General features: G+C 31.9%; 1 protein-coding gene, 1 long non-coding RNA gene and 1 other non-coding gene across 6 annotated transcripts in view; 2 read left to right on the plus strand and 1 right to left on the minus strand.

Moving 5' to 3' along the window:
• Positions 1 to 18,167, minus strand: part of LOC143237661 (uncharacterized) — a 69,402-nt gene that overhangs the window by 25,299 nt on the left and 25,936 nt on the right. The window lies entirely within an intron of this gene.
• Positions 10,859 to 10,965, plus strand: LOC143241160 (U6 spliceosomal RNA). Its single transcript, XR_013022224.1, has one exon. It is a non-coding gene; the product is annotated as a U6 spliceosomal RNA (small nuclear RNA).
• On the plus strand, positions 10,871 to 17,325 carry LOC143238673 (uncharacterized). The gene is made up of 2 exons (XR_013020711.1): positions 10,871 to 10,976; positions 15,672 to 17,325. It is a non-coding gene; the product is annotated as an uncharacterized LOC143238673 (long non-coding RNA).

The following is an 18,167-nucleotide window of genomic DNA, read 5'->3' on the forward strand; positions in this document are numbered from 1 at the left end:
ATGCTACAGGAATAATAATAGAAAAAGCATAGCTAGTTAAGTATTGGTCATAAAAAGACACAACAGCAGTTCCTAGATTGAGCAATTCATGGGCACCAGAGGATACATGTCCTACAGGGGTCTTTTGCATGAGCACATGTGAACCTTATAGAAATGCCACTTTATCAGTGTGTCAAGTGCAATTGCTCAGCTTTTAAAAGACAGTTTTAAGAGACATGTAATGATCATAACCTCCAAGTTATGATCCCTTTTAACCAACAAACCTAGTTGACTTTTTAATTGATTAGAATTAATTAATATTGGATTTTTAATCTGGACTTTTGGAATAAAAGTCTTGATGCTAGATGCTTTTGGCAATCTTGTTCTCCAGCTAGCCTCAGGTAGAACTGCCACTGGAAACTGTATCCTAACAGAGAAATTATGCACCCAAGAGTAAGAGCTACTACAAGGTAAATGAAGAGAAGCCAAGAAATAGGAGTCTTCTTCATGTGGGTTTCCAAAACGTAGGTTCTCTCAAAGGTTGCTCTACCCATGTTCTGGAGCTCAAGCATTAAGTCATTAGTGTAAACTGACAAAGTGATCCTACAGCTCCTTGATTTCTAGCATTATTGTATGTACTGTAAACAGTTGTTTTGATTATCTTCTTTCTCTATGCATAAAGGATATTTTTATTTTTTTCTATGTAAAGATTACATAAATGTATGTTTAGGTAGTCTTTCTGATTATGATTATGCACAAATGTTTTGTTTTGGTATTTTCTCCATTTTCATATGCACTTAGGGTACAAAAAGCCATGTTTATGGACACTACTGTATGCATTTCTATTTTTGTAAAAGGTCATGAGTGACTGTGAATACCTTTTAATAATAGTTTCACTGATGATCCAACTTCATTAATTTAGGGTTTTAGCCACTTAATTAACTAAGTTTATTTAATATCAAGATTGTTTACATCATTAATTTTGTCCATAATCTTAGACTATGCATTATTTACTTTTCTTTTTAACTTATGCATGATATGCTCTTAAATACAGAGAGTATTTGAACGTACTGTACTTTCTAACCATCTAATGGTAAATTCTAAATAACCAACAATCCATGAGGGGCAATTAAATTCATAAACAACATAGATTTTGTTCATAGTGTTTTTCAACTTAAGATGGATTTTGGTTGAGACTGGAACTCATGAAATTGCAAGATGTTTCCAGTTTTAGTTGTATTACTTTCTAAGTCAGAGTAGATGATTTTAATACATATGTGTACATATTGTAATGAGGAAAAGGTGTTAAATGGAATGTATTCTACTTCAGTTATACAAGTTATACAGGTTTTTATTACTACTAGCCAGAGTATCCATCCTCTGGATGGAAGTTACCTAAATTCATTATTAATAAAAGGTTATATTAGAACAAGAAAAGTTCTATCCATTACATGCAATTGTAAAAAATGCAATAACCTCATAAAAATTGTATTTACAAAATGTGAAATTGCAAATTTGCATGTATCTCCACAAAGGTTCAACAAACCATCATGCCAAATTTGGTAAAGATCCATCAGCAGGAGGTTAGAAAGTGGTAAAAAAGCCAATAAAACTCAAAATCCAAGATGAAAATTTGTATGTACCTTCACACGGACCAAATGAATCCCCATACCAATTCCTGTAAAGATCCACCCACACCTTGCAAAGTAGTTACATAGGCATACAACAGACAATACTATTATATTTATACAGACTGCTCTGGGCAGGTATAACTGCTAGTTCCTGTGGAAAGCTATTGGACCTGACACCTTGAATTTGTCTGACAGTTTTATAATAATGTACTTATACTCAACATTCACCAAAGCTATCATCACAGCATTACAACATAAACTAGATTTTATTGAAATGTTTCTTTGCAGATGCAGTTGCTGAAGAAGTGCTTTGATTTTCTGTTACAACATTCATGAGACTCGCACAAAAGAAAAACACATTTTTCAAGTTTGTTTTTCAGTTGTTTTACATTTTAAACTTACTCTTTTTTGTAATTTTTATTACTTAAATCTGAAACATAGTTTTTGTAGAAATTTCGACTGTTTTATTTACAGCTTGGCTACAAAAATACTGTCTAGTTATAAAAATATTTATGATTGGTGACAATCTCATGCAGTAGTTTTTAAGACCTGAGATTATAACTTCATTATAACAAGATGACATACAATATGATAGCAAATGTGGATTATAATTTGTTGTGCCCAAATTTACTGAAACATTTAAATTCCAAAACATGTACTTTTCACTCCTACTTTAAAAAGCTTATCACAGCTTTTTTTTAAAAAAAAAGATGTATGTGAAACATTGTAAAAATCACATTATAAATCTTTGAGTGTGTAATAATATAAAGTTTTTCAAAAACTTGTTCATTTTAAAGTTTCTCTTACATGGTTAATGCTAAAATGAAGAAAACAGTCAATACATTTTGAAATTAAACAGAATTTTAAAACGTATAAATCTTTTAAACAACAACTTAAAAGGACAGAAAATTCAATTACATTCATTTATATAATTAGATTTGTGCACAAGTTATCAGATTATTTAAGTGTAAACAGTTGAATAAAAAAGTGAACTAGGTGAAAAGTAACAATGTTTTAATGCTTTTATTAATGATCTAGATAAATTTCTGTATGGCAAAAACATTTGAAAAAAGTAAACCATATATGTAAAATAATATTGTTTAACAGTTTTATTAATTGCTGAGATAAAATTAGACATTTTACATAATTGTAAGTTAGATATAAATTAAAATTACGTTTTTCGTGAGTTTTGCCATACCAACTGCTAAACTTTAAATTGGAAAACTGTTACTCTCTGAACAGTTACTTAACTGAATTTCTAAACAACAGAGCTGGGCTGGCACTAGTGAATGGATTATAGTGTTAGAACCCAACTTAATGGTATAGGGTTTATCAGCTCTAAATTACTACATAAATATTTGTTTATTAATAGACAGGAGTTGGATGCCATTAAAAAATTTAGGAAAAATAAGAACACTGTATAAATGAAAACATGATACAGAAAATAGTATTATCATCTTAAGACAATCTGATTACCTTCTTTATTTGGAAGGATAGTAAAACCAGAGAAGATATATCACAAAGGTTTTCACTTACAATATTTGGACAAAAGATGAATATCATAACACCTTCTGAATATTATCCTGTAACAGTATGTAGCAGTCTAAAGGTTCATAAAGCAAATTATCCTTTTAGACTTATTACATCACATACAGTCATTTATAATCATGAATAACATTTTTAATGGAATTTTTAATCAGATGGTTCATGATGAATATACTATATAAAAGATATATATATATATAGTATAGGATAAAAAAATTGACAGAAATGTATGCTGCACTAATTTAAACATTGAATCCCAATACATAAACATTCCTTTAAAAGAGACATTACAGTTGGTAATAAATTCAACTTATAGAACAAAAGATTATATTGAGATTCTTCAAGCCAATTTTGTAACAAATGGAATTTGGTACCATTGAATCATTTTTTTTATGGTAACAACTATAACCAAACTGATGAAATTACAAATTGGCTCCATCATCAATGAACCTATTTTTTTATACCCTCAAAATAATGGTTGAGAAAATGTCCAAAGAATTAAACTTTAAACATTTGTACTATTGCAGGTAGATAAATGATACATTTATTGCCTTTAATGAAGTGGAACTTGTAACACAATTCTGTAAATAGTTGAAATCAGACATCATAATAAAGAAACTTCACAGAATATCAACAGAATCAAGAACCCTTCAATTTTTTAGCTCATTACAATGAGGGAATATTGGACTGTGAAGTTTTTTTATAAAACATTTACAAGGATTAACTTTTCTAAAAATAAGTATAAAAATAATTTTGTAAAAATATTAGTATATTAAGCTTATAAAATCTCAATTACTCACTAATATTTTCATTAAGAAAATATTTCCTGACAAAGAGTAGTTTTCCTATCAATAGGGCAGACAAGATTTTACTTACTAAGTTCACATATCAAAACAATAAATTATAAGTTTACCAAACTTATCAATGCCAATACCACTGCATTTCACTGTATACAATGTTTCATTTTTGGTAAGAAAATAGTTATTATTTTTTTTTGTAAATTGATGCTCCAATAGAGCTTACAGTTTTCTAACTTCAGAGGAGATTTTGTTATTAAAATACAAAAATAAGGCTTTTACATGAAAAAAAAAGATGCACCTAATAATACCATTTATCAATTTACTCTTGTAATAGTTTTAATGCTAGGTAAATAGGATATACCATTAGGTTGGTAGAAACTGGAGTGCCGAAACATACAAATCTACTTTTTGAGAGAAAAACCAAGTGTAAAATAGTATGCCATACATAACTCAAACATGGAATTAAAAACTTATCATTTAAAGATTATGGTCAAAAGTAATAATTAAAGAAACTAATGTTAAAATTGTGATGCATCCTTTCAAAGTATTTTGTATATAACTATGTTTAAATTCAATGGTAAAAGGTCTTTCTTTAAACTGTAGTATACAGTTCTATTTTTGGTGTTTAGCATGTTTTAATAACATATCAAAAGATTTATTCTATATGGGTGGGTGATTTTACAGCAAAAGGGTTTTCATGGTGTTTGACTTTTCTTGTAGTTAAACTACCCCTTCTTAAAGGCAGTGAATGATCATTGAAAAAAGGTCACTTTTAGATAATTCTAGTTTGTTTCATTATATTTTGAATTATTATCAGACTATTTCTTATATGAGTGTGCACACTTGCATTCTGTGTTAAAGATTTCATTTGTGTACATTATTTCTTTGTTCAAGGCTACATTGTTTGAATTTATTTTTTATGAAAAAGCTTAATTCTATATGTATTTTGATATACTTTTTTGTATAAAAATGATTATATACTCCATTATTGATTGTGAGTTATCTTTTAAATCAAATTTAAAACATTCAAGATGCACAAGTTTTTGGTAGCCAAAAAGAGATAACATGATTTTCATAATACTTTTTGTAAAATAGACAAAATAAATATGCCCACCAACAGAAATCATTTAATACTGCTGGTAGGAATGTGATTATTTTGATTAAGTAAAATAGTCTAAACTCAATGTCATGATGATGAGATATATGTGTGTAAAACAAGATTGAAACTTTAATGGAAATGAGTGGGTAAAAAGAAGACTGAGGGATGAGAGAGGAAATTAAGAAAGAAATTATCAAAAAATGCAACATAAGATTTCTGACAAAACTATGAATGTAAATCAATAAGACCAGAGACAAATTCAAAAAAGTTAAAGGAAATGTATAAAGGTGTATCAGAAAAGTACAGAATAATTTAAGAAGCCATAGGAAATGGACAGGAAATCACCAATACCACGATAAAATTAGTAAAAACCAAATGTAATGATTTCCTTAAGTATTCCAACTTTATATACAGTTAACCATGCAGTATGGAATATGAGAACCCATCTGGTGTACGCTTGTTACTACCACTTTTGTATCACCTGTAACAGGTCTTTCCTAGACTAACCTGGATAATAACACTGCCTTATTAAATTAAAGTTCATCAACACTGTAAAATAAAAAAAACAACCAAGAACAAAATAATAGGAGGTCAAGTTTAAAACAATTTTCAAATGAGATGATGTAACAGCACACACAAAGGCTTTTGTTCCTCCCATGTCACTGTCTTTCAACAAATGTCACTTATTCTCTTTGACATTTTTATTAAATTATTTATAACAAATATAAAACATGTTTCTTTACAAAATGTTTATACAGTTTATTGTTTCACCACCAATTAGTGTACATTTAAGGTCAGTTTTATTGCTTCCATTTTGTTTTGATGCTTCAAGCAGTTTGCTTAAGAGCAGAACTATGTTGGGCTATCTGTTGTGTCAACCATGGTGAAACAGAAGTAAGAGAAGAGACTTACAATGTTAAAATCATAAAACCATTAATATAAGTAGTGTAAAAATTCTTTTAGATTATTGGAGTTTACTAGTGAAACAGAAGTAAGTCTCTTCTCTTACTTCTGTTTCACCAGTAAACTCCAATAATCAAAGAGAATTTTTAAACTATTTATATAAATGTAGTCAATCAGGATGCCAGTTAAATTATAATTGTTTTTCAAGGTTCTACTCTATATATTTTTGTTCTACAGTGCTTATTGCAAAAGAAAATTAATGGATTTGTGGAGAACCAAGATAATAATTAGTATGATAAATCTGGTGCAAAGAATGAACACTTTCAAATACAAATTACTGAAACAGGTTTCATTTTAATATAATTAAATCCAAAGTTTCTTTTAAAATATGTTTTTTTATTTATTGTTACACATTTTTCTAAAACTAAGTAATAATGTAAAAATTGGAAACTTAATGTGTTAGACGACAAAAAGTAAAAAATTAAACATTTCTTGAGACTATTGTCTGCAATGATATGTCGTGATTGTTATTTTGTCCTTTCATAGAGCATAAGTTAAAAAGGTCAAGCATTATTTATATCTCTTTCTCCCCCTAATTTATGGTTTTGGATATTAATGTCAAATACTGTATTAATATTACAAGATTAGAACACAAGTGTGCCCAATAATTCTTCTGTCTCTTTTTGATGGTCACATCAATGATTATCATACTATAGCATTTTATGATAATTTGTCACTTCTCTTCATTTGGTCGTTAAACTCTCACAAACAGTTCCATACACAAAACTCACTTTTTTTTACATTATGAAATGCAAATTGACATACAAAATTCTTTTAGAAATTTAATCTAAGTGATACTTTACTGTCTAGTATAGGTGGACCTATTTATGACACATACTGAATCCTAAAGAATACTTAGGACTAAAATAACCATGTGTGATATAACAATCTATAGAAGTTCATAAACTATTATTGTATTAATTTTTACTAAAATACTTGAATGAGTAATGTACGAGTCTATCATGGTTTGGATGTATATACATGCATACTTGTTAAATAAATTTTAATTTATTTACCTGGGTGGTCCATAAGCTGTAGTAATTACTGAATTTTGAATTCTTTGTACTTTGTTAATATTGGATGGTGCTACATTATTCTATGCTGAAATGGCACATTCTATTACTAGGCATATATACTGTTTATAGATTCTGACTACATTTCCAGGTGATGTAGTATTATTTTCACAGGAAGTTTACTAGCATAGTTTGCTTGTTGCCAAACTTTATTTGTAATTTTGCTAATATGACTTCACCATGTTAATTTCAAATAATATATTCATTCAAGAAATTTTTCTAATGAGGTGGTATTTAGAAGATTTCCATGTAAGTATAGTTCTAACTTGAATCTATGTGTTTATCTTTTTTTTTCTCCTGACATGTTTATTTTAAAATCTGTGTTTCTAGCAATATATCCACTGTTTGTAAATTAGTGGCAGCTGCCCCAGGAGTAAAATACTCTGTGTAGGTACCCTCCATATTTACTTTACATTTTTTGTTATCTAAAAAGTTGGATAACCTATGAATAACACTTTTCAGTAATTCCACTTGTTTCAACCACTATCTTAGTCCATCATGCAATACACTGTGGAATGCTTTCTATATATTAAGCAAGCTAGCAACAGTGCATTACTCTTGGTTAAAAGTATCTGTTATTGTTTCAGCTAATCTAACTAGAATGATCTGTGTTTGATGAAATTTTCTAAAACCATTTTGCACTTCAGGTAATTCTGATATTATATCTAGGAATGCTGAACATCTGTTACTAATAATCCTTTTTAAAATTTTGCCAATATAAAGTTAAATTGATCAGTCAGTAGCTTCCTGGTTTATTGTTTGTTTGTTTTCAGAATTTTGCACAAAGCTACACTATCTGCACTAGTTGTCCTTTTTAGCAGTGTAAGACTAAAGGGATGGCAGCTAGTCATCACCACGCACCTCCAACTCTTGAGACACTCTTTTAACAAAAAGTAGTGGGATTGACTGTCACCTTATAATACCTTCACGAACAAAAGGGCAAGCATGTTGGGTGTGATGGGATTCGAACCCATGACCTTCAGATTATGAGTTAAGCACCCCAAACACCTGTCTGCTTTCTGGTTTATTCTTCCTTTATAGACATGAGAACATTTGTTTGCTTCCAAAAAGGCTGTGATATAACCCATTTTAAGTGATAGATTAAATAATGCCATTAAATAGTCAAATAATTTCTGAGTGCCCTTTTATAAGAGAATGCCTTATATACTATCTTCACCAGGTGCTCTGTTTTTCATATTTTTTAATGATATAGACCAGTACTGATTTAGTGATTGCTTATGCAATTTCAATGACCAAAATACTGTTTGTTTGCTGTGAATTTTGATTATTTATAGAATATATTAGAGAAGTTGGTGTATCTACTTTTGTATTCAATGTACTCATTTACTGTGTTAAAATATGGTTGTTCATATCTGTTTCATCTTGTTTTAAATGTTTTCTTTAATTGTTCTGTAAATACTTCTGCTTTTCATATGGTGGTATATACTAGTTTGTTTTCATAATTAAGCATTGGATAGGTTTTACACGTGCTGCAAACCTTTTTAAATGTGTCTAAGATTGCTTTGGGTATATGTGTGTGTGTCCATATAATTTAGAACAGAATGTATCTCAATTATTTTCTTTCAGTTATTTTATTTGGTTTTGTGTTCCTTAGTGTATTTATCAAAGTTTCAATTTGTTTATCTCTATTATTCACATATATCCTCTTAGCTGTTATTTTTATCATATTTACTATTTGTGTATTTGGTTGCCACCTATTGTATCCATATATTGATTCTGTTTTGGTTAAGCTATGATACATAGCTTTGGTAAGACATTCAGTAACTGTTTCTTTGCATTCATCTCAGTCAATGGAACTTCTGTTAGACTTGTTATTGTGTTTAATAGTAATTTATCAAGCATACTTACATATTCTTTCTGATTAGGTTTTTAGTATGTTAATTTTAATTTAGTTATGGGTACATTCTGATGGTGTTTAGGATCAGAGACACGCAAGATAGATAAATGATAACAATTTAAATTAAAAACTATGTTAAAATTTATATAGTTATTACTAATTTCAAACGAATGTAAGCATAAACCTAGAATATCACTGTTATTGTGCTAAGAACATGATCAAAGTACATGCAGAAAATGTAAGGTTAATAAAATTATTAAACAGTTTCAGTATTAACTAAAATATCTGTATTTGTAGAAGTTAAAGTATTCAAACTTGTGCCTCTTGGAAGCAACATAATCTTGGATAATATTAGAATGTGGAATTTTAAACATAAAATAAACCCATGAGTTTCAGTATTATATGTGGAATGAGCAATTTTACAGTTTTGTTGATTACCTTGGGTTTGAAATTCATTTATGAACTCAAAAGTATTTTTGCTACTTCTACTGTTTTTTTTCCTGTGTTGATATTAGTGTTGGTTGATGTTTTTGATATCTCAGATTGCTTTGTGTTTTGTGGTTATTTAATTATTTGTTCTTACCAGAGATTTATTTTGTTGGAGGATGCAGTTTCTTACTGCACTGTGGTTGCCTGTGTGGGTTTTTGATTTGTAATTGGTGTTGGCTAGAGTGGTTTTTGGCTTGTAACTGTAATTGGCTGAGTGGTTTTTGGTTTGTAACTGTAATTGGCAGGAGTGTTTTTTGGTTTGTAACTGGAATTGGCAGGAGTGGTTTTTGGTTTGTAACTAGTGTTGGCAGGAGTGGTTTTTGGTTTGTAATTGGTGTTGGCAGAAGTGGTTTTTGGTTTGTAATTGGTGTTGGCAGGAGTGGTTTTTGGTTTGTAATTGATGTTGGCAGGAGTGGTTTTTGGATTGTAATTGATGTTGGCAGGAGTGGTTTTTGTTGCTCTTGTTCTTTCCTGTAATTTGTAAGATTGCTTCTGTGATGCTATGATGTATGTTGTACATACATATATACTCGTATATTCTGATTTTAATTTCTTTATATTTAATGCATCATTTATAGTTTGCTGTATGTACTTGTTAACAGCCACATCAGTACGAATTCCCATGCTTATTTGAACACTGTGAATTACAAAAGTCTGCATTACAACCCACACACTGTGAGAGAGATTTACAAGCTGGTAACATTGTGTCACAACTATGGTCGGATTTTCGATTCATCTACCTGAAATTTCTGGTACTCGAGTATATTTTATTATATTATACTCTGAATAAGTACATGCATTTTGATCACATTAGTTGTTATCTGTGCTCTTTTTAATATTATTATTTAAACTTTGGTAAAAGAAACGATGTTTTATATTAGTTCTTGTACCTTTTCAAGTCCAATGTTTATGTTGTCTCTTACAGATTACTAAGTTAAAGCCGTTACTGTTCGTGTATGTCTCTGTTGAATGTGTTTTTGGAATATCCAAGGTGATGGTAACTGTTAATGTTATGTATTTGTTGTTAAGTATTTATGCCACTATCCTGACCTATTTAGTTGGCGATAATAATAAACATTTGAAATTCGCTCATCAGGTTAGTCAAATTATATTTTCCCTTGTCTGTCTGATACGATAGCGCCCTCTCTAGCATAAACATTACAACCAGTTTGTATTTAGCATTTTTCAATGACGCGGTTTCATTAAACATAACATTACGCCATTGTTTATGCAATAAAACAAAAAATGTGAAAGATAAATAAATAAAATTAAGTTCTAAATATAAATTATCTAACTAAGCACATAAATATTGTAAATAGTTTTCACATTTTGTTATTAAATACAAAAATAGGTTAAGATACCAGTCACTTCGGTAATTAGAAATTTACCTATATATAAAGACTCTGGGCATATAGATCATCGTACTTGCTTCGGCAGTACATATACTAAAATTGGAACGATACAGAGAAGATTAGCATGGCCCCTGCGCAAGGATGACACGCAAAATCGTGAAGCGTTCCACATTTTTTGTTATTTTAGGTAACGTTACAATCCTGATTATTTCGTTTTACTACAATTTAAATTTTATATTAAGCTACATTTATTTAACTTCTAAATTTTAATTACAATTTGGTTTGGAATTTCGCGCAAAGTTACACGAATGCGATTTGAGCTAGCCATCCGTAGTTTAACAGTGACATATTATAGATAAAGCAGTTAGGCTAGTCAATACCACCTAACACCAATTCTTGGGAATAGTTGGACTGACCATCGCTTATTACTTCTCCGTGGCAGAAAGGATTGAAATTTTGTGTGTGTGTGTAACGTGGTTTCGTTCCTGCAACCCACAGATTTCAATTCGAGTGCTCTAACTACCAGGCCAGACCATGCTTCAAATAAAACAAAATAAGTCAATCGTTATGGTTGTGATTAGCAAATATAATATTCCCCCCCCAGATACACTTATTTATTGTTTAGTGCAAAGTTACACAATGGACTACCTACATTGTCCCAACCATGGGTGTCAAAAACTACTTTTTAATGTTATAAGACTTTATACTTACCAATGAACCACTGAGAAACTTCAGATACATTACAGAAAATATAATTATCATTATTAGCTGTTCCATATGAGCAACGTGTATACAACTGTTCATGATGCTATTTATTTCCCACGAGTGGTTACTCAATCCTCATATTCTTTAAAGACTTTGTTCTCACCTCAATGCCTTTGCCACTTATGACAATACCAAACTTCTCTAATTCTGGTCTCCTATTCCCCATCTGTTGACACTGGCAGTGAATGCATTCAATTAGGATTGATTCAAAATCTTCCATTACACTTAACTCTTTGTCTCCTCCCTCACATTATTTTTGGGACACTGTTTTTTTTTTCGGTACTTCTGGTAGCACCCTTTTGGCCAACTCATCCATGGTTTATTCTGGTGAAACTTCTTATACACTTCTCTCCTCTTCTACTCTCCTTCTATTTTCTTTTTCAGCCTCATACTTCTCTCTTCCATCCAGTTATATCATCACCCTGGTTTTACACGTGAGATTGGTCTAGTCCTTTGCACAATGCTCAGGACTCACTTCAAATCTTTCTTCCTGTCTCATTCCATTTGCCCACTCCTCCTTAGAATTTTATCAGCAAAAGTGGTGTATTTATTGCCATTGGTCTCTAGATCAATCCTTTTCATTGTTTCATCCTTCTGTTCCCTATTTGTCTAAGTTTTCCACACGGCTTTTTGACCAGAGCTTGTCTATCTCCACTACTGTTGGTTTCTGAACAGGCCTCTCATTTACTTTCTGCTTTTCTCAATTCTCTTGGGTTTATTTTTCCCCAGTTTTTATTATGCTTTTTCATATATATCACTTTTATGACCCTCTCATTCATTCTAGCCTACATTATGAGCCCTTAATGTTGTTCACCAAGCCCTTACCCTATTTCCATTTGAACTTTTGGCTTCTTGTTCCTTAAAATTTAGTTCTTTCTGTGGCACACAGATTAAGTAAAAGCCTCAAGTATAGTAGTGAGCAAAATAGCTTACATATAGAGGGAAGCTCTAAATAAGGTAGATGCAAAAGAAGGTAAGTGTCTATTCAAAATACACTTTTAGTATTGGAAAATGTTACCTCTAATAACATTACAAAACCTTACAGTACAGTTTTAGTAAGTGCCTTATCAAACAAATTTGAAGTGTTACATCAGAAGAAAGTTTATAAGCAGAGTAAGGTGGAAAGATCAGATTATAGTCAAACTTGCTAAAAATGTTAAAAGACTCGCCCCATTATCATATCCATATGTACATTGTGAAATCATTAATTTATTTATATGCAAACAATTTATAGATATCTTAGTGGATGAGGATATCAAAATCAGCCATGACTTTGCTGTTGATAGGCTTGGCTAGAACAGTATTGAAGGGATTGTCTGGAGTAGTACTCCTGTGGCTTCTGTAGTAATTCTGTCAGGCAAGGTTTGGGTTCTATTGATGGATCTATGTCCAATTGTGGTTACCCAGCTATGGGACTCATCAGACCCCACCTTATAAGTGACACAGCCAGATCCCATATGTTGAAAGTTGGCCAGCAGTGCATGGGCATTAGTTGGTTGGAAGAAATTTTTGAGTTACTGGAACAGTATAGTTTTTGTCAAACAGGATATTCTGAAGATACTCTTATTCACTTAGCTTCCTTTCCCTCCCTGTCCCAAGGCTTCACTTGATCTCAGCTTGACCTGTATGTGCAGTTTTTCCCAGGTTTTTGTATGGGCCAGATTATTTATAGTAGGTGTCTCCGAGTTGTTGGCAATAAATGTCAAGAAGAAACAAAGAATGCACAGTCTACTTGTTTTATAATAATATATTAAAACATCAAATGCATAAAAATCTACATTACACTGTTTGTTACAATGTAACAATGTTTTGAGACAACATAGGTTCTATTGGTCTATCTCTATTATCCCATACTCGAAATTAAAACTATTAATAAATAAATTTTTAAAAAATCTTAAAGACAGCTCTTATCATTCCCATACGTATTCAACTTTCTCTTAAACTCACATTTACTGCCTCCACAATATCCTAAGGCAACCTATTCAAAAGGCCAACCAGCCTTCTAGAAAAATAAAACTTAGTTGAAGATAACTCCTACCCTGTCAAAATATAGTATATTTGTGTCCTATTATTCTCACTGTTAAATATAAAAATAGGTGGTGCATCAGCACTACCAATTCCTTTTATAATCTTAGAAACCTCAATCAGATCCTGTGTTAACTCTTCTTTTCTCAAGAGAAAACAATTTGAGAGATTCCAACCTTTCCATCCCAGGCACCATTCTAGTAATGTTCCTCTGAACCCTTTCAAACAATTCAATGTCCTTTCTAAGATAAGAGTCCCAATATTACACATAATACTCCAAATGTGGTCTAATCTAACCAGTAACCTAAGAATGAAATGATAACTCCTTTAGCCTTGTATTCAATATTTCTGTAAATACAACTTAAAATTCTATTTACCCTACCACTAACAAAAGCAAACTGCTTGGATGGCTTAAGAGACTGGTAAATTATTACACTAAGATCTCTTTCTTTCATAATACTGTTAAGGTTATTCCCATCTAAATTATACTTATAATTCATATTATGATGACCCAGATGCATCATCTTGCATTTGCTATAATTAAAACCCATTCACCATATATTTGCCAAACCCATTAAATGATCTAAACCCTTTTGTAAAGCAGCACCATCCTCATTATAGTTAGCAACACCGAAGACTTTAACATCACCTGCAAATTTAACTCATTTATTGACCACTACTCCACTATGTTATTGATGTAAATAAAAAAGAACAAAGGTTCCAATCCAGAGCCCTAAGGTGCACATTTGTAACAGCCCTCTGCTTCCTTCTGTTCAGCTATTTTTCTATCCAATTTGCTAAGTTATCCTCCACAGGTATAGAGGTAATTTTGTTATAAGCCCTTTATGTGGCACCTTATCAAATGCTTTTTTAAAATCCACATACATAAAATAAAATCATATACGTAAGCAGTAACATTTTAAAAGAATGTTTAGAGATTTGTAAGGCAAGATAGATTTTCCCTCTGTGAAATTATGTTAACTATCCAAGAAAATTCTAAAATTTATTAAATGACTTTGGAAACCATCTTTTATCATTTTCTAAAACTCTTCCCACAATTAATGTAGGCTAACGTATCTGTAGTTATTAGAACAATTATCACCACCTCCATAGAAAGGAGGAGTGACATAGCTAATTTACAATCTTATGGTAACTGCCCAATATTCAAGGACGTATGAAACAAAACAACAACAAACGATTGTAATCAGAGGATCACATGTCCAATCCTTAACCTTTATCAAGACCCTCACAGAAATATTATTTGGCCCAAGAGCCTTATCATTCTTTACACTTTTGAATTTTTTCTTAAGCTGAGAATTAATGCAGTCATCTTGTTTAATCTTGTTTCCATCAATTAACTGTCCAAGATGTGGGATACTGTTTAAATCTTTGTTAGTAAAAACTAAAGAAAAAAGCAATATTTAATAATCCAGCCATCTAACAATCTTCAGATATGAGTCTCTCTTTGTCATCCCTTAAGGGTCCTAACTCCAGTTCTAACATTTTGTTTATCTTTAATATATTTTAAAATATCCTCACTTTTAATTTTAATATTTTTATCTAACTGTTTCTGATACATTGTTTTTGATGTAACAATTTCCTGTTTTGCCAACTTTCTTGATCTTTTATAATCTTTTGAATCTCCCATTGTACCAGTCAATTAATTTTTTTTTTTACATTTATGATACTTTTCTATAATTTTATCTCTTTATACCTTTTTTGAGTGAACCTGTTTCTATATTTGTAACTGTCCTTTTCTTTCTGTAAGGAATATGTTTACCTTGAATATTTAAAAATTTCCACATCTTAATAACTCAGCTGTCCAATTCAGAGAATTCTTGTTGCATCCCTTCAATTTTTTTTATTTATATCAAAATATTATCATTCCTTATCTCCATATGCAGCAAAACATTGAACCTAATATAGCAATAATCATTTTTCATCCAGGTTTTCCACAATTTTCACCCTCTCAATCATTTTTATATTTGAAATTAACAATAAATCTATAATGGCATTGTTTCTATTATGTTCTTTGACTAAATGGTAAAGAAAACCATATTGAATAGTTTCTGAAAATATTTATCTCTTACAGTTTGACTATAGCATTTTCATCTACCTGAACCTGGCTAAACATATGTGGGAAGATGGAGGACAGATGGTGCAGGATGGAACACTAATGACTGAGTTGATGTTACAGATTGGTACTATAGAAGGGAAAAGGAAGGGGAGGGATTACCTATAGTTGGAGGAACTGAGGAAACCAAGGTTCAGTGGGCCAGGAAGGAGCAAACAGAATACAAGAAGTAGCAAAGATGAAGGAAACCATTCAAAGAAGGAAATGGATGATATGGTAGACACAGAGGAACAAATGAGAACCGTGAACCAAAACTACAGGAACTGGGATTGAGAGCAGTGGCAAATGCATCCATAAATGGTGTATCCAGATGCCGACAGAGCCACCTAAAATGGCAAGATGCAGGGATCACACCTGGGAGAAACAAGATCCACAGGGGAAAGATGATAGACCAAGAGATGGAAAGTTCCCATGACATGGCCCACTAAAAATGAATTTGAAGTGAGTCCATAAAAGAAGACCCATAATCCATAAACAAAGAGAACAGAATCTTCTGCACCTTGGATGACTGATGGAAGTCACCTAGTAGAAATGTGAAAATGGATCATAACCTCTTGGCAGGTGGCAAGAGAAAACAAAGGATCCAAAGCCCATTGAACAGCCATAAATAGAGAAACATCAATGAAAAGAGAAATCTCTTCCACAGACCAACTATTCAAAACTCCTGAATGACTAACCCATGCACTACAGCTCTGAAGTGAATCATTTGTAAAAAGACAAAACTTAGGTCATGGAGGAGGAAGCATGACTCCCACTGACATATAAGCTTGTCCAACACCAACGAAGATCAACAATCAAAAGGGAAGGAAGATGAATAGGAGAATCCAAGAGATCTCATGCAAGGTTTCATTGGTCATGAAGAAAGCACTGAAGCAAATGCATATTAGCTCTATTAGAAGCAACCACTTCAAAAGCTATGGAACCTTACCAGTAGTAAGTAAAGGAACAGACAGGGCAGACCTAATGGCCAACTCCATAGAATGGAGTCTGAGAGGGGAAGGTGGTGCTCAACTGAGATGGATGTTGAAGAAAACAATCAGATGTACAATGAATTGGGAGGATGAATGAAGGACCTCTTCAAAGTGATTAACCATTCCACCCATACAGCAATGAGAAGGAGCTGATTTGTAGGAAATGCTGACTTCCATTCGGAAATGGCAAGAAGAAGCCAGCTATCTATGTACATGTGGAAGTGCAGTCCCCATGGTAGAAATATGCCAAGCAATGGGGAAACACTCAACAAGAAGCAAGATCAAAGGACAGGACCATAAAAGTTATACCATTCCATGATGGGCAAACTGTCAGCAGTAAAAACCTGTGTGGAGCAGGTACAACACCTGTCAGGGTAGGAGGACAAGGACTGTCTCAGATAGACATTGGAATGATTATGAAGTTTGAGAAGGAGGAAGGAAAAGCCACATGTCACTACAAAAAACAGCAAACAGTAGTACTATGTGAAACTGTGAGAATCAAGGTCAATAAAGGTAAGGTTAGGAAATGGGACTTGGAGCTGCACTTAGAAAACATTTGAGCTTTCACAAGGAAAGGCGGAGCTGTATTGTATGTATTGTACTGCTCATAATAATAAACTCAAATTCTTTGTTTCCATTCATATGTTGTTTAATTGTTGTGCATGTTGGAATCTATCCACTTGTTACATAACACTCATGAATGACTACATAATATTCACGCACGCTTGCGTTACCATTACACACTGCACATAAAACAAGAGTTTAAAAAATTTATCTTGCTTTGCACCAATTATATTAAGTTGGCTATGCTTCAGTGGGGATGGTACCATTGTATTCTGCCATCTAGAGGTTATTAATCTCATTTAACACTTTACAGAACTCAGAAAATAATTGTTTGTTGAAATTAGCTCCCTGATCCATGTAGGTCTTTACAGGTGTTCAAAATTGGGCTGTTTAGAGTTCTGTCAATGTGTCAGTGATAGATCATGCTGATATATCAATTAATGAATAACCTTCAGCAAACGTTGTAAAGTAGTCATTTGACTAGTAACATCAAGAACTTTTCTCTATGTGGATAGATAACTGTCTGAACTAATGCTGCTTGCTTTTTGGATAGGAAAACATACATTTAATGTGTAGGTCCAATTACACTTTATATGACACCAGTGCATTACACTTCACTAAATCAAACAAAACCATGAAACTAGATATTATTTAAAATCTTACTAGTGTTCTGGCCATTCATGTATTGATCAGTAAATTGCCATTGTACTTTGACAGGAATGTATTAAGATGTATTTATTCTTCATATCAGTGAGCTCAAGCTTGTCACAATATTGGTGCTTGGCCAAGATGGACTTAGGATTCATTAGTTTGTCATAGTTGTAACAGCACTGCCTATCATTGTTCTTGCCTTCTACTGTAACTGCTAAGCTGTTGACAAAGTTGAGGTAGTCCATTTGTAAAAAAATCAAAATTCCAC

This window comes from Tachypleus tridentatus, chromosome 13 (assembly GCF_004210375.1).
Source record: "Tachypleus tridentatus isolate NWPU-2018 chromosome 13, ASM421037v1, whole genome shotgun sequence".
NCBI classification, from domain to species: domain Eukaryota; kingdom Metazoa; phylum Arthropoda; class Merostomata; order Xiphosura; family Limulidae; genus Tachypleus; species Tachypleus tridentatus.